This window comes from Corvus hawaiiensis, chromosome 3 (assembly GCF_020740725.1).
Source record: "Corvus hawaiiensis isolate bCorHaw1 chromosome 3, bCorHaw1.pri.cur, whole genome shotgun sequence".
NCBI classification, from domain to species: domain Eukaryota; kingdom Metazoa; phylum Chordata; class Aves; order Passeriformes; family Corvidae; genus Corvus; species Corvus hawaiiensis.
This window is the reverse complement of record NC_063215.1, coordinates 115,610,295-115,628,322: the sequence shown is the minus strand read 5'-3', so window position 1 is coordinate 115,628,322 and position 18,028 is coordinate 115,610,295. Positions and strand designations below refer to the sequence as shown.

Below are 18,028 nucleotides of genomic sequence, written 5' to 3'. Positions count from 1 at the left end.
CTCAGAAAATATTTGTTTCTTCTGATGACTCACTCAGATTACTGCTTCAAGAACCGAGCAAAGACGAAAGGATTTGTTCTGCCTTTTCTACTTCATGTGCTGAGCATGTTTGTTTCTAGACAACTTGCACATTGAGTAGCATTTGCTCTACTTTATTACAGTATTCTGCTTGTTGGACTCTTTCTGCAGCTCAGTCCCTGGTATGTGATTAAAAGTTTTGAGTGACACCTAATGCCCTGTTAAGTTTCTAAGTCCTGCAATAGCATCTGGAAATTATATCTGTCTCTCTAGGTGGATTCTTGGAAGAGAATTCACTATAACTGTAATTCCCCCTTTACCTTCCTTCCTAGCCTTATCTCCTTTGAGACCTGACAGGCAGAAAAAAAGACAAGTTATGAGACAATTGATATAAAACCTGTGTACATGTAAACCTAAGTTACTGCACATAAAAGGAAGGAAAATCAAAATTAGAACAGTACTGGCAGCTATGTGATAGGAAACATGGAAGGCTTTTGTTCCATCTTGCATTTGAAGCATAAAACAAGAGAATTGCAGATAATGGGGATTTTGATCCAGGCAATGAAAACCAGGGATGTACAGGGGAGAGAAGAGTAAGACTGAAAAATTAGTGAATAATTCCATTTCTCTGAAAGGAATTAACTTGATTAATATTACACAGACAAAAGTTATTACAGTTTTTAAGGGCCAATCTGCAGACAAATGCTTCAAAAGGAGCTGATGTTAGACAGAAGTCATGCCTGAATCTTTGCATCAAAATAACACTTCCATGTTTATACCTCAGAGTTACCCATTAAATTTTCCCTGCGTGTTTTGTGTGGGTCAGGAATAATGATTTCTGGGAGTTTTGTCACTTTAAAATATATGCAGCTGAAACTGCCTGGAGAAATATTGGTTGTAGACTGCTGGTTAAGAAAAGGTTTAATAACTCACATTCTTTATGTAATATATTATTGACTATACATTCAACCCACACAAAGGTAGAGCAGCTGACATGGCTGGAAGCCATTTGGATCCCACCTCCGAAATGGAGGGAAGGATTTATGTCTAATCCCCTGCATCTGAAACAGAAAACATTCGACTTCAGGAGCTGGAGCAGCAGGACTTTGGTTGTGGTGGAGGAAGCTGGGGCATAACAGTGCTCCAGGATTTTTATTATGGTGCTACAGGAAGCAGTGCCAGGCTGGGTTTGACTTCTCACTTTATCTAAATTGCTCCCCAGCATTACGACCTGCACTGTCTTAGTGCAGGGGTAGTAAAATCCCAAACATGCAGACCTCAGTATAACACAGCCAAGCTCCATGTAAAGGCTCACAGTAACCAGCCTGGCTGCAGCCAAACCACATGTAAAAGCAAGCTGTGAAACAGCCTCAACATGGCCAAACCACATGTAAAAGCACGCTGAAAGCCACCCTCCACACATCCAAATCACACACAAAGCCGTGGTGCAGAGCACTCGGGCGTTGCGTGTTTATGGGGATAACTCGGCGCTGTGGAGAATCCCGCCACACCAGTCGCCTTGTCTCCCACCTCGGGTTTGAGCAGGCAGACAGACCCACTCCCAAGTCTTAAGTCATCAGGTAGGAAAAGTGACTCCAGAGTTAAACACAGCATAGTGGATTTAGGATCAGCCTGGTCCATGTTTGAAAGAGTTGAACATGCAAAAGGATCAAGCTCACAACGGGCAGAAGACTAATTTTTTCTTTTCTGATTCAGACAGAACTGGTACTGCTGAGTGATTCCCACTAATACATCCTACTAATGTCCCTGACCACTTAGAGGAAACCAGTCAAGGGCCAAAAAAACCCCCATCTGGCTCCTGTGATTAATCTTTCCATCTAGAGATGCAATTAGTAATCCCATTTTCACTTGTCCAGACTTCAAAAAGCCATTTTGTTAGATGAGAGGGAGAATTATGAGAATTGAGCCTCCAGTTCACCAATATTTTGTTAACTTGCCATGCACTGAGCTTTTAAATGGTTTTTTTTTCTGACATGTTTCACATATTATCATCCCTGCAGTTTGTTATTCATGAAATATTTGGGGGGGGTTACAGATTTTTCTCCCAGTGAGTCTCAAAGCACTTTGCAGAGGAGCTCAGTATCGTTATGTGCACTATACAGAGGCATGAAATGACCTGCCTGATGTTGTGCAGGAGGGCAGCGACAGACCCGGACGTGGAACCCGCATCTGCCGAGCCCACATTTCCACCCACCGAGTGCTTGTCTGAGTTATCTCCTGCAGAGAGAAGCCCCAAAAAGGGCTGCTGTTTCTTGCTCCCTCAACAGAAATCTGGCAAACAAAGCCTTTCTGGGGCAGCAGGTTTCTCACATCACTACAATATCCAGTTCTCTGGGAGTCAAATGATGACTGTGCCGGGAAAGGCTGCTCACAGGAGCTGGTAGAAATGCATTAAAGGGTGTGCTCAAGCAACAAGGGTTAGTTTGGCTTTTCCCTTGCAATGCTCTGTTTGAACATGTTGCTGTTTAATATGCCAGGAGGGAGTTCGGGAACTGACTTCTGTAGGATAATCTGGGATTCCTGGCCTTGGACACACGGTATGGTTCTTGAAATCAGGGTCACAGCTTCCCCCTGTGTAAAGCAGAAAGGCTTGACTGGCTGAGGTGGAGAAGTTGCAGCATATGTGTAAGTCAAAGGCTTGCCTAGGGGAGAAAATTTGGATTCAGTGTAAGAGGCTATTAATCTACTAAAACCACTTTTAGATTTAAAAATTAATTTATTTAATCAATAGACTTTTCATTTTCCATTCCCAGTCCCCTGGCTGAGCAATCTGTCAGGATATCAATGCCATAACTTATTTACGCACCTTGCTAAATCCTCTAAATGCAAGATTTGACATCTCATTTTTCTCTTACTCATTCTAGGCTCCCCTTTGCATTCGTGCCTGATTGAAGATTACCAGGAAATACAGAAATGTGGAGCCAGACTGGTACAGAGTAATACAAGCTAAGGTGCCTGGCTGCTTGCCCTCTTCTAGTCCCAAATATTAGCTACGGCCAGCTGAAAAGAAGGTTCAAGAGCAAGTCTTGAAGCATGTTTTGTTGTCACACCTTTTCTACTCCTATGGAGAAAGGAAGACATGAATAGGGTGAATTCTACTCTCTCCATCTCTGACACAAGTTGGTACACTTGGTAGAGGCCCGAGAATATTTTTATTATTATTATTATTATTATTATTATTATTATTATTATTATTGTTGTTGTTGTTATTGTTATTGCTGTTATTATTGTTATTATTGTTATTATTAATTTTCAAATTATGGAAGAGTTGCTATTTAAAAGCATAATGGCAATTCTCTGCAGTTTCTTAAAAGGCCCATTATTGCCTCTATGAAGTATCAGCTGCTGTATTTACCATTAACATGTGATACACTCATGCAAAATATTGTCTCGAGACAACACTGATGATGACAGTAAAAATACTCAGAGTGATATATGAAATAAAAATGCCCTAGGTGTCAAAAGTGATCTTGAAAAGGCCAGTGACATCATAAGTATTTAGCACAGCAAGAATTCTGACTAGAGGGAAGAAACAGAGAGCAGGGTAACAAGCGAGGGAGGGGACCTATTTTTGTATGGCATGGAAATCCTGGGTAGAATCTTGACAAGAATTTGCTATTATTTGAATGGAGTTTTTTATTGTCTTAAGGACAGGAGAAAAAAAGTAGAGAGGAAAAATGCACAGAAGTGTTTAAATGTGGAAGATTTGCTTTTGTTGTCTGGTATTATATTTTGTTCATTACTGTACCACGTTATTGCTGTATGTGTGCTTTTACATCTCATTATCTGATGGACTTTAAGAAAAGATGAGAACTTAAGAGCAAAAAGCCAAACAAAGCCCACATTTGCTCTTGCCAAATCTTATCTCTTTAATATAGAAGGATAATCATGAACACATCCACTGTGTGGTTAAATATATTCCTCTGTCTCTGAAAATTATACTTTGTAATTAGCTTTTAACAATCTCCACCACCACTACCAAATCAGCATATATAAGTATTTTCTTCTGTTTTATGAAGCTAAAGGCTCTGCAGATCACAAGGTAGATTCCTATCTCCCCAAACACTTGTCACTTCAGTACTCCATCACATTGCTCTGGGTAGAATTAGCTTTTGCCACTTGCCATTCAGTGGGAAAATCTTCCCTGGACCTCAGCAAACGCCCCAAGCCCGGGCCTGATTTGGCAAGGTCAGATTGAAAACATCTCTCTACACTTACTTAAAGCAAGGCATGGCTCAAACCCTGCTTTGTCCAGCTGTCAGAGGCCTGAAGTGGGAAGTTAGCTCAGCCACAGAGACAGAGATTGATCAACTAGAAATACATCCATCGGAACTTGGGAGCTGAAGTGTCTCGGGATCCTTCTCTCCAGGCTTTTCAGCAACCATCCCTGCCAGAAATACAACAAACACCCATTCTTTTATTAGCCCCTTTGGTATCTAATAAGGCTCAGTTTGACAGCTCCAGCTTCTGGATTCCTGCTGCAGCAGCCTGCTCCTGCTTGTATGCTCTTAAGATAGGAGTCCATGGGGGCAGGACCTGTTAAATACAGAAACACCAGGGAAAATGGGCTCAGAAATGTCCCCTCTTCAGTGGGAGCTGGGAAAGAAAATTTCATTGAACTACTCTACTGCTCTCATGAGTCCAGGGGAGAAAACCCATGAGGATAACTTAGGAATTTAGAGACAAAAATTTAGGAGTTCAGAGTCACTGTGTCTGTGAGAGGGCAAGGCCACTTCTGTCATGCCCTGCTTACCTCCAACAGTCTCAGAAATCAAACCCTGAAATCTGGGAAAAGGAGCAGAGCCCGATCATCAGTTCTTGGGCAAGAGTTGTAGAGCCAGCACTGAGGAAATTTTGTTTCCTGGTTCATGAACTGAAAAGATGAATTTGGGATGAAATAAATAGGAAATTCCATGAAAGCCCACGTGCAGAGGATTTTCTGACTGGCTGCAGGAGGCTTTCAAAATGGGAGCAAAATTCTGCTTCCATCTATCCTTTCTTAGAGCCCACAAGTGCCAGAGCAAAACTCAGGACTCTATTTGGAAAGAGGAGAGAAAACCTGAACTTGTCCCACTTTGAGTCGGGAACAAGAGGAAAACACCAAAAGTATAAAAACTGTGGTTAGGAGTGTTCTCCCCCATTTAAAGACATCCTAAAATCATCAGTGACCTTGAGACAGAGAACTTCTTTCATCTTACACCCTCCAATTTCTCAGCCAGTCTTCAATCTTTAGGATGTGCCCTTTGCCTTCATCCTTATTTCTTGGACAATCAGATCTATTTGCCTTTGGGGCAGATAACCTCAAAATACTGTCACTCAGGGAAAATTGAACGGATTTGCTTGCAGGAGAGAAAATGCCCAAATAAAAAGGAAGTGCTTTTGAATGTGCTGACTCTAATTATCCCTGCATCTTTTTTAATATCTCTTCCATTGTTTCATACAGAAATAGCACTTTTCCAGAAGTATTTAATGATTCCATTCTTCTTTTTGAATGACTTTACCTCCAAGTCTGTAACTTGGATTTTGGGTGCTCCTGAAAGCAATTGAACCCAAGACTACCAGCTGCTTGGAGACTGCTTCATTCTGTGTGTCTCACCAAAAAATATTCTGGAAAGATCAGCACCAGACCCACAAGAGATAAGGGAAAGCTTGAAAGCTCTGCTTCATAGTGGTATTCTTTATAGTACTTCCCTCAATGGCAGGTTTGCAGCAATGTTTAAAAAAAAAGGTAATTAAGACATTACATCAATCAGAGCAGCTAATCAGAACAAAATGCTGATTTCTGTCCCCTGTTCTGCTTCTCTTTGGATGGAGAGTCGTTGCTGATATGTGTGCTGGACTTCTAATCCTTTAATGGGGGCACAGGCTTTTGAAGAGTCCCTCTCAGAGGTGCTATTACCAAATATATGCTTCTAATTTAACTTCTCATGCTGTATTACAGTAGCCTGAAGCAATTTTAGGTGTTGGGTTTGTGAGAAAAGCCCAGTGTTGATGTTTATCAGATGACCTTTTAAAGGGTAATGTGGGGGTTATCCATTGGCATGATTAAGACCATATGTAGGTGACTTTTCCCAGGCATTTCTTCCCGCTTTTCAAAATCCCATCTATTTTTACCCAAATTCAGCCAGGTACCTTTCATCTCTGGTATGTTCATGGGCATGACAAAATGAGACTGAAGCAAAGCATTTACTCCTTCGGAGTAATTTCTATTACAAAAGTCAGGAAAATTTTCATGCATGAATACCTAGTGTCAACACAACGCTATTGCAGATAAATTCCAACTTTCTTTTAATTTTGAACTTTCAGATGTTTACAGCAGATCTTCCTTTCCCTTCTCCCCTCCATCGTCCCTTTTTACAAAGACTTCTTGAAAGACTATGGGAAAGTGACTTTTGTCTGTGAGATCCAGCCTTTAGTGTTCACACAACGACCTTGCAGGGATGTCCTGCTATGAAGCTGCTGAGAGACAGGGATTTTGAGGAATTCATTATCTGTGTCACAGACAGGAAAGAGGACAAATCTCCCCTGATGTTGTGCCTGTGAGAGTATTACTTTTGTAATTTTGGAAGCTCAGTATTTTCCTCATGGCTCATCATCTTGGTAGAGACCAGTTGCCAGTGTTTCCTGCAAGTGTCCGAAAATATATTATTAACAAACGGTGTGTTTTGTTCTTTTTTTTTAGTTTTTTACAGACTGAAGATCTTTCTGTTACTGGGTCTTAGCACCACCAGCTGGGATTGCTGGAAGAGATGCCACAGTGAGATTCACTGCAAAGCACAGGTGGAGATATGAAGGTGAATATGGTGCTTAGATATGAACCAGGGAAGTGGGTGATGAGGCAGGAATTCACAGGAACTATGAACCCTTTTAGGGGATGAAATAGGGCAAGCACCTTATGAAGACTTCAGGTTTAAAAGCCATACTTAAAAGAACTTTTTCAATGGATCAGGACTTTTGTTCATGTAGTAGTTATAATGACCCAGTATTTTGAGGTAAGGTTACAGCCTGGATTGTCTAAAATAAATGCATCTTGGAGCAGTTCAATATTGAGCAGCTGGTGATATTTTAAGTTTTTCTGCCTCAGATTTATTAGTTTATTATCAGAAAGTATTAATTACTCCCCTGTCACCAACCATCCAAGTGCTGAGACATGCTTAGAAGATACAGGTGAGAAAAAAACTCAAGCCCAAAAATTATGTATGTGTTGCCTTCAGAAAGAGATTAGGGGGGAAGTATATTTGTGATATCATAAAAGGTACTAATAAGGAGAAAGAAACCCTCATTCCTGCTGACTTACCAGAGGTTTTTTCCAAAGTGTCAGATACTTATTAAAGCTTGGCTTATGTGAAGGTGAACTGCAGTCAGACTCAAATTCTTGTACTTAATTATGACGTGGCACAGTGAAAAGTTGGGCCTGTGACGTAAGAGTAAGGGAAGCCTGTCACTCAATTCCATTTGGAATGCTCTGAACCAGTGCTGTGTTTACAGCAGAGAGTGGAGCCCCCGTTTCCCCAGGGTGGGATGGTTGTATCTCACAATCAGGTGCCTTTTCATGACCACCTCCCGTCATGTATCAGCCTGGGGTTACTGAGGCCTCAGCAGAAATCAAGGCATGGCACGTCAGACCTGCTGTGGCAGCTGATCCTACGAGCCCTGCCTGTTGCAAAGGCCAAAATGCAACTTCTCCCCCTCTCCTCCCTCCACAAGTGAGTGGCATTGCTGGCACATCCTGCAGGCTGAGCACTGCACAGGAGCTGTCAGCCCCGCACCGACAACGTGTCCTCACACGCTGAGCCACAGGAATGTGCATGGGAGGCAGACCTCTTCACCAGCTCGCCCTACGAGGGCAGAGCACTGCCCTGCTGAACTCAGGGGCAGAACTCCTGCTGCCTTGGGCAATGCCAACATTTCAACCAGCTGATCTGCAGCCTCTGAGCCTGCAAGCCTGGGGTAGTTCATGATTTGCCTCTTCCTGAGAGCTGGGAAGCTTTCTGATTTTGGAAGGGTTTGGGAAAGTGCAAAAACCACAGAGGCCAGCAGTCAGGTTTTGCATATTCCATGGTAGTTACAGTAGCTCCTTCTCTGAGAAAACATTGCACAGGTTGGGGCTTTGCTGGAGAACACTTATGGATCTGCCTTTTGCCCAAATGTACGAATTATGTTCAAATAGCACGGGAATAGTTTGTCCATAAATTCTGGCAATAACAGCCATGAATATTATCTCACCTGTCTTATTTCTCCCCCTGCTTGTGTTCCCCAGTAGCTTGCAAAAGCTATCACCATCAAATTTAGGGTGGGATTTAACATGGGAATTTGGGATCCTTAACACGAAAGAAGGCTTTGAAAAACTCAGTCTTAGCAAACAGTAGCTAATAATAATGATAAGAATAATAGAGATAAGCCAATTCATATCTCCCCACCCAAAATATTTATATAATGAATCGGTTAATTGTATTTTATCTTCTGATGGGTGGGTTGGTAGCCTTTCCTTTATGACAGACCTGGGGGAGCTCTCGTCCAGCCTGATGCCAAGAATATGTGTTATTTCATATTCTGTTATTTGCTTTGGGTTTAAGGTGGTGAGAGGAAATTCCCCAGCAATCAGCCCTAAGTGGTTTTGCAGTGAGCAAGTCTTTCAGTGCTTGAATATCGCTTAGTAGAAGAGGGGGGAAAGAAAAGAATCCCTTTATCTGCTTTTTGTAATTCAGACATTTGCCATATATCTGGAGAGAAGCATTAAAAAAAAAAAAAAAAAGCGAGCCCAAGTATTTGAGTCTACCCAAATTAATTCTGGTGTCATTTCATCTGCCTAATTGGGCCTAAAAATAACCTGTGGGAAGGAGGACCGGCAACCTTGAATGTCTGAAGCAATTTGTATCAATTATTTCCCGACGTGGCAAGTGAAAGCCCTTGCCTGAGTGCCTCCATTAGCCAGGTGTCAGAGCTCTCTGTTTTCATTCCAGGCTTTTCTCTGGAACGAGGTGTGTGCGCACCAAAAAGCACCAAGGAGGAACTGGAGCCTTGGCGGGTCCAGGAGGGTGCCCAGAGCAGCTCTGCAAGCAAAGTGAGTGCCTTCACTGCTCTGTCATCACCAGTCCCTGAGAGCAATCACCACCCACCAACAGTTCCTGGAGATAAGGCCGAGCCAGCTGGGAGAAGAAAGCCTTTGATATTCCCTGCCTTGCTGAGTAAGTATGCCATAACAATAATACTTTGAACTTCTACAGCACCTTTTCATACCAGGGGCTGAGTGCTCCACAAACATTCATTCCCCAAGCCTTGTACCACCCATTTGAGGAAACCATTTTTTTTTCATTGTGCCACTTTCTCAGGCCAGACCTTCCAAAGAGCTCAGCCCCTGTTTTGCCTGCACTGGAGAAATTATTCCCTTTGTGTTGCCACTTTAGATACCTGTGGCCAATATCAGTAATGTTTACCCAGCTCCTGCCCAAAATGCTTACAGCTAGACTTCTTCAGGTCTGCAAAAACTGAGTTAAAAAACTTGTAAACTGCTTTGTCTCCTGCTTATGATCCTCTGAGCTCCCTGAGGAGAACTTTTTTGACAAAGCAAAATTTCATCAACCCCCCACCCAGTTTTAGTCAGACCTTTCTGTTGTCTGTAGCCAGATTTTCTTTAGGTGATGTAAAACCTTACAAGAAAAGTAGGTATATTTGTTTTGTTCACCAGAAGTGTTTTCTGTGATGCTCTTCTGTTTGGAAACAGAGCAAGAACATACTTGTCTCAGACAGAGACATACAATAGATAAATAAAAAGAGAGATGCTACATTCCAGATAGGCATTGTATTGTGTTTTGCTACAGCAGGCAACAGGATTAAACTTTGATTTTCATCTCCTGTCTGCATTCTCAGTGAGAAAATACAGTCAAGGCCAATTTTGCAGTCAATCTATCTGTATGGAAAGTTGATTTTAAAGTGGTGCCAAATGTCAGTGAAGAATCAGAGTTTTCACAGGAACAATAACACAGTCTTGTAGGGAGGGTGAGCTAAGAGTGCACTCTGCAGCCCAGAGGAAAATATAGGTGTCACTGGTCCATTTGGGAAGTACACACATTTTATTTTCTGAGAGGATACCACCTGTAAAGCATTCACAGCATTCAGCTCTGCCCCTGCCCCTTGTCTGGCCAGAGGATCCAAGGGGTAAAGCCCTTACATGGGATACAGCATTTGAGTCCTGCTCCAAAGTCAAACAACCCTCTGATGCCTTCAGCTCTCATTTCCTCTGATGCCACTGAAAATCAGTAAATCCCCTTGGTCTGTTTAATTTTGGGGCAATGTAACTATGTTAGCTGGAAATACAGATATCAGCTTGTTCCTCTTCCTGAAGTATGCCAAAGTCTTCGGTCATTCAGATCCCATGACTCTTAGGCAGATAATTCATACACTTGTTGCAGTGACCCTGATCTCTGAAAATTGAAATGTAAACTTCAAACCTATCCAAGCCAAGCTTCTAATCTTTCGAGATTTGCCCATCACAAATCATAAGTGCGAAGTGGAAAAAGAGGGGAAATTCAGTGTGATAGAGCCAAGCTAAAAGCTATCAGATATATCATCTCTTCAAGCGAGGCTGGAATAACGTGGAAATGGGATATAGCCTGATGATCACTTGAACTTCCTTTAATATGTACCCCTGGGAAAAGAGAGAGACACTAAAGCCTCAGTGTGGAAAAAAAAAAAAAAAGAGACAAGCAGAAGAAGCGGAACTGTTTGAACAGTCTTTGAACTGCTGGAAAGATGTGCCCCCCACACCACTTTCTTAACTTTCCCTGTAATTCAACTGCTGCGTTTCTCACGGCTCACATCTGGCGTGGGTCCGTGGAGGTGACTGGGCACGTAAGAATAACACTGACAGGGGGGTGCAGGAAGGTGCTAATCTTTTGCCATGTGTGTAGGTATGTAATCACTTAGCAGATAATCTCAGATTCTGTAAAGATAGCCATTCATTTTGAAACAAAGACCAAACTCGCTGCTGCCGGGAAGCTCTGATCAGTTTATAATTTAGCTTTAGCTTTCGAAAAGTCCTCATCATTAAGGTGAAAGACACTGGATTTGTGTAAATCAGAATAGACCCCACTTCCTTGCAACTCAGAGCATCAGTGTCCTCTGACTGAGCTTCTCTGATGCTGCCACCACAGGGTGACTGTCCTCCCTCTGGGCAGGCAGGGCATCAATAAGGCAACAGAAGGTGAAATGATGGAAATCAATCTGCCTCTCATTAGTGGGATGAACAGAAGTGTTCCAGGGAGAGGCATCGATGAAGGGGTGAGGAGATGTGTTAAGAACTGGTTAAAAGAGGGATTGAAGAAGGATGACTTTTCTCAGCTAGTTTGGAATGAGCTTTGGAGGACTTTTGGATAATGGTGTCTCAAGTGAGCAGTGTCACGTACACTTCAAGTACAAACACTGCTAGATAAAACGAGCTCAGGGGAGATGTCTTGTGTGAGGCAGGTGCCTTTATGTTTTCAGAGATTTCAGAGGGCTTTAAAATAAGCATCACACATTTTCCTGTAATGAGCAGGGGTGTTTGTAGTTGGACTGGAACTGAGCCACTGAACACACACAAATATTCTGGAGGCATAAGATATGTGTGTGTTTATGTTTGCCTGTGCTCAGGCATGCACAGGCCCACACGAATAGGGGGAGAGTCACTTATACATATTTATTTCCCTTTTTACTACTAGGTAGCATATTCATCACTGTATTTGTAGCCCAAATTACCCACAAGGAGGAAAAGTGATTTGTCTATAAGCAGAAATAGAGGTGAGGAAAATTTTCACTCTGGATACAGTGAGAAGTGTGGCATTGAAGCAGTTCTGGAACAATCAGTGTGGACACAAGAAGAGGTCTTTTCCCAGGCCTGAGCACCTTGCATTTCTCACAACACGAATATGGCATTGCTGCCTCTGGGACTCGGGCCAGCTCATTGCAATGCAGCGCTCCAGAGGGAGGCAAGGCAATTTGCCACGACACCTTTTCCATCTTGCTGCCTCACTCACTGCTGCAGTTACAGATGGCCAACATTTGTGTCTCAAACATTTATCCTGCAAAATAGAGACTTTTGTATAAAAAGTATTTGGTGCACCAAAATATTTCCCTTAAATTTAAATTTTCATCTCGTTTCGATCCTCCGAAAACATTTTGAAATTTCAGACGTTGTTTTTTCTCCTTTTTGTCACCTTCCTTCTGTCTCACGCTCTGTTTTCTGAACACAGTAGATGTTTTCCAAGGTTGAAGGATTGGTGGGGGGTCATTATCTCCTTTTTGTTCCCACTTATTTTATTATTTTTCCAATTACTTACGGCTTTACCTATATTGTTAGTGTAGTGCATTAAAGTTTGGCTAGCACAGGATCTCGGCCTCCTATCACACCTCTCAATGAAATAAGTACAAGATAAAGATTATATTAGAATCATCTTTTTTTTCCCCTTTACCTGAAGTTTGTAAAACAGATGTAAAAACAGATAAGCATTTCTTAAAATGTTGACACTGAGGTTTTTCACACAGCCAGTTGCAGATGGAAACTATTACTGGGAAAGAAACAGAAGCAAAAAATTTTACAAATATTTTGGGTGAAAGAACACAATTTGTCTCAATTTGAACTCTGAAATATAAACAACTTCAAAAATAAATGAGTATTTAGGAAACTCCACTTATTGTCTCTGTGCCTTGTATGTGCAAGTTGAGGGCAGGGTCTAACGATCGACTTTGGCTGAAAAGGAGCACTTCAAGTTCACAAGACCCCAAGAAACCTCATCTCTTCACACTTGGGTTACATCCCAAAATCCAACCAAAATGAGGAGCTTTCAAATTCCTGGTGAGTTGGAATTTCTGAGAATATTTTCTTATGAATACAGCAGAACATGTTGCTTCTAAAACAAAGCCTGTCTGCTCAGAGCTCCAGATTCCTAGGCCTGCAGCAGTCCTCAAGGAATCAAGATGCACATGTTTTGCTGCTGAGTGTATTTGAGAATGTCCCAGTTTATTTTTGACAGGACTTGTTGCCAGGCTCAGTGTCAGCATCTAGAAATCGAGATGAGATCCTTCAGCAGAGTGAATCTGTATTTTACAGCTTAACTTGGCTTTCTCAAAAACAAAATCCCAGAGTGGGTGGACTTTGCTCCTCTCTGCTTCAAGTAGCCAAGGTGTTTGTTTAAAGATTATATTAGAGACATTGACTGATTTCAAGGCTCGCTCTGGATCCTACACGTGTCTCACACTTTTTGCTTGTGGATTCAGTGTTTTGTAGTGACACAAACTAATTCAGGTCCTGCAGAGGTACTGTGTGAAAAGGGATGGGTTCTGTACGTCCCTCCAAGAAGTTTGTAATATTTTTAAAAAAAGCTTGTTACAAGAAAGAGAATGTAGGGATGACAAATAATTACTCCTACAGAGTACAAACACAGTGTTTATTCCCACACAGAGAAGTGGATCAGCTGTTTAACTAGGAAAGGTCAGGTTTTTATGTGTGTCTTCCTATGACACTCATGGGTGAAGCTCTTTGAGAGCAGTTCTAGAGAGCTGCTGTTGCATTTCCGAGCATCTGATGGACGGCTATAACGTGTACAAGGTGGTTAATGGCCACTGTTGCCAGGATTTTATTATTTGTGGCTGTTATGAGAAGTTGATGTTTTTTGGCCATCCACATGAAGATGGGAAAGGCTGCCAGGGGTCTGGCTCTCCCTATGGTTACACACAGCCCCCCAGGAGCAGCAGTGCTGTGGGTGAGGAGCCCAGGGTGCTCACCCTGGTTATCCCATCGGGAGCAGGAGCGGCGGCAGCAGCTTCGCCGCAGAGCAACGCGGGAGGAAACGCAGAACAATCGGCAGGGAAATCCAACCCAAAATAACAAGGTGGCCTTCGCGAAAAGGAAAGGTCACTGCTTGAAAGCCATTATTTGAGAGCTGGGAGGGGTTAAAAAAAAGTGAGTGGAGGCCACTCAATGCCTCTGTGGTTCCAAAGAATTCCTTTTTGTAAGGAAAACAATGCAGGAGAACAATGTGGATACTTGCAGTGCTTTCGAGGCAGTAGAATTTTTTTTCCTTATAGAAAGTAAATTGGAACTGCTTCCACAAACAAGAGGCATTGGCTACAGAAGAAAGCGGGAGCTTTTGCAGAGATTTAAAAATAACCAAAAGTAAGGAGTGCGCTGGCACAGCGCTCTGTTTTCTCAGCACTGCACGGAAAACACAGTGCAGCCCCAACGTTCGGGGAAGGGAAAAGGCTACAAAAGCAGATTGGGAGACATAATGTGGTAAACTTCGGATCTGCCAGATTTTGTTTTTGAAGCCAGTGTTTGATGATAGGTTACCTCATGATGGGAATTGGATTGCAGACTTTGCCAGCTCTTTCCCCAAACATGTAAAATCTTTCAAAACATTTTTCTCCAGCAGACCAGTCTATTCCAACAAATTACACTACCATGTACTGCGTCCCAACTCAGTCTGGTGCTTAAAGCTGCCCATAACTGAGTATTCATGAATTCCAGGTAAACATCATGGTTTGTTGTGCTTGTGCAGTACCTGACAAATAAATTTACCACACAAATAAAGCACATTCAACCACCCCAAATGCATTAACCTCAGCAGCTTTAACTTTTTAAAGGCATTTACTCAACTCTTTATTTCAGCTGATAAAGATAAAGCAATGTTGGTGGTGTTACCTGATTCCTGACCTCTCTAATTACACTAGTGCCAGCATATCCTCTGCTGCTGGAGAGGGTTTTTGTACTGGGAAAGCTTGTTTTATTTTATTTTCCTGAATGAAAATAAGCTGCCCAGTATGCCCAAGTACACAGTAGTAAAATGCTGGCTTTAGTAAAGAGAATTTGGTGCTTAAAAGTAGGGGTTTGTTTTATTTTATTTTATTTTATTTTATTTTATTTTATTGTAAGTGAGACTCCAATGAGTTAAAAGTCACAAAAATGTCAATATTACAGCCAAAAGGTCTTTATCAGACAGATGTTGAGAAAAGAAAATACACTGGTATTTCTGTGCTGGCTATTTGTGTTGGTAAACGCAAGTTTAATTACTCTCTATTGGTTTCATTTGGCCGACGTGGCTGTATGTTTCTTTATTTCCTTCCCCCATAAGAAATATAGCATTGCTGATTAAAGGTTGAATATTTCAATATCAGTGTCTAACTTTCCTGTCCCTTGTAGCCATGCATCAATCTGCATGGCTTCCTTTGCCTTTTGTCATTGGACATCTCTGAATTCAGAATGACTAGAAATTGATTTTGGGATAAAAGTTTTGTCATGTGAAGTTTTTCTGGCAAATTGCTCGTTTGCACCAGCAAAAAGCTCACAGTAACTGGTCATCTGAACCTACTCCACAAAGCTTTAAGCAGAGCAGGGACAATTGTAACCTGGTTTCTTTAGGATAAACCTCACGGAACGAGGCAAGTAAAGGGATTCAGATCCACCTCTCTCTGAGGAGAGATTGTTCAACTGCACCATCAGCTTGAATCCTGGCCGAGGGTAGAACAGCCCTTAAATTCAAGATCAGACCCTTTGGTCCCCTCAAGTCAGCACAGAGGACTCCCCAGGGCCCCTCCTTTGGGACTCTGTGGGATGGACACACATCAGCAGCTGGGAAACAGCAGAGGAGCTGCACTGTACAGCTCTTAGCAGAAATTTGGGAAGAACTGCCCTGGCAAAATTCGGGATTCAAGTTCAGGCACCAGTGGTGATGTTAACACTGTCAGAAGGGCTCACTCACATCTCTGCCAGGCTGGTGTGGCATCAAAGGCTGCCCCTGCTGATGGCAGGGTGTGTGCAAGCCTCTGCTGAGCAGGCAGGGGTAGCACCCCAGAACACCTTTGTGGATACAAAAATGCTGCTAGCAAGGATTTTCTTGCTATTTTCTAAGTCCGTGAGAGACTTTTGTCTCTCACAGAAGAGGTAGCAGGGAATGTAAACAAGCCACCTGCAACCTTGAAAAATCTTGTTTATGGTATAATAGAAAAATATTTTGACAATGGATGTTTTAGGATTTTAGCCAATCACCCCAAGGGGTGGCTGATCCTTGTCCAATTAGACTATGAAGAAAAAAGTCTATAAAAGAGTTTGTAAAATAATTAAATAAATCAATCTTGCTGCACCATTCCTGCCTGCTGGATCTTCTCTCCTCCTCCCTACGGCTGCGGGACACAATGATATACCCTAGGGCATTTTAATAACCTTCTCACAGCATGGCTGGAGATGGACCAACCCCAGCACATGGAAATGGATCTCTCCAGCTGAACAGCTGGGTAAATTGACCACAGTGTGTGCTCAACATAACCAGGTGGCCTTCACATCTCCAGGGCTAATGCTTCTTGTACCTTCAGAGCTTGCACCGTCAGCTTTTTTTTCCTCAGGCTTTTAATCAGCTCTCAAACAGACAGATACTCCTCTTGGAGGCTGCCATGCCCAGTGCAGTGGAGAGCCTGGCAGGTGACCCAGTCGGTGGGAGGAGGGCAGCTGCAAGCCACCAGGAAAACATGGGAGTTTCAGTGGCTTCTGAAGCCTGGGGAATGGGAAGATGCCCTGAGCTGAGCAAGAGTTAAGCACAGTCATACAGAGGCCTGGCTGTTATGAGTTAAGGTAGCTTTGGTGAGTATCTGAAAAAGTAGGATGTAGAGTATTGTGCAGAAGGAAAAAAACACTTTATGTAAGACATGACCTGGGGCATCATGCCAGGCTATCACTTCCAGGTTTGGAAGGAATCTGTGTTTTGCATGGCATGATGGAAAGTTTTGAAAAATAAGATTTTCTCTTCAGTGCAGGTCAGGTGGGTGCCACCTGGCAGCTTGTGCACTGCCACCGTGTTAACCTGTTATCCACAGGCACAACACTGGAGCAGCAGCAGGGAGAGGTGGGTTTGTCCCAGGAGATACAGGAGCTGTGCGGGGATATCTCAGCCCGTATCCCCCAGGCTGCAGCAGGACCCAAGGTCTGTGCACACCAGTATGCAGGTACTCTCGAAAACATGGGCTGTGAGGGTTGAGACCTCAGGACCTGGTAGTGTCAGCTTGGAGAACAACAGCGATTCCCAACCTTCTCTTTTGTCTACACTTCCAGTGTTCAATCAGTCTAATTACTGCTAGGCCCTTGCCCATCATGTTGTGAAATGCTTCAGGGGCTACAGGGAAAAAAAAGATCAAACTGTGGTCTAAACCACAGGAGGAAGAAGATATCCGTCAGGACAAGCTCTTACCAGAAATGGGATAAAGAATCTTGTTTACTAAATCTTTCATGTCTGTAGCTAGTTCAAAGACATCTCACAGTCCTCCTCATTAGAAGAGCAAAGGAACAACAGAAAAGCCCTCAGCCTAACCCACTAAAAGCAGTAGCTTTGTGTGCTGTGGTGTGGCAGGCATTCATAGGTTGGATTTTTTTCCTTTTGCATCTACCACTGGTAGAGGTAGATAATCCCACCCCTGCATGGAAATGTGAGCAAAGAGGAACTTTCTCGATTGGATTTGGGTTTATTCACAGCACTTGTAAACAGTGTTAACATAAAGATAACATATGCAGGGAGTGTGCCGCAAGTTACCACGAGAGATAAAGAATTTTAGGACGGTGAGAGGCAGTTTCCTCTTCAACATACAGTTTTTTCTGACAGAATTATGTGAGAGCAGAAAAGTTACAATGGCATTGCAGTTCCCTGCACAGAAATACCCAGGGAGGTGGAACACCCAAGACAGGTGGCATTCACCTGCACCACAGCTGAGAGCATCGGTCAAGTGAAGAGGGCTGGGCAGCTCCTCTGTTTAGCCAACAGAGTAACAAAAATAACCAATATCACCCTTTTCCTGCACACTGCCATGTGGCTGGGGACAATAACCTGCATTTTTCCCAGCCAAGTCTCCTGAGCCACAGCTGATGGGACACCTCCTGCCCTGGGGCGGCCACTGCTCGCTGACCCTAGTGAAAACTAAATTGTGTACAGGCATATTGCAGAATTCCCACCTTAGATCCCACTGAGGCACA

At 42.9% G+C, this 18,028-nt stretch overlaps 1 long non-coding RNA gene across 1 annotated transcript in view; it reads left to right on the top strand.

Moving 5' to 3' along the window:
* Window positions 1–18,028, top strand: part of LOC125323554 — a 125,950-nt gene that overhangs the window by 105,084 nt on the left and 2,838 nt on the right. Inside the window, exons 3-5 of the long non-coding RNA XR_007202555.1 lie at window positions 2,904–2,990; window positions 6,722–6,833; window positions 9,003–9,227. This is a non-coding gene — a long non-coding RNA (uncharacterized LOC125323554). The remainder of the gene's footprint in view (window positions 1–2,903; window positions 2,991–6,721; window positions 6,834–9,002; window positions 9,228–18,028) is intronic.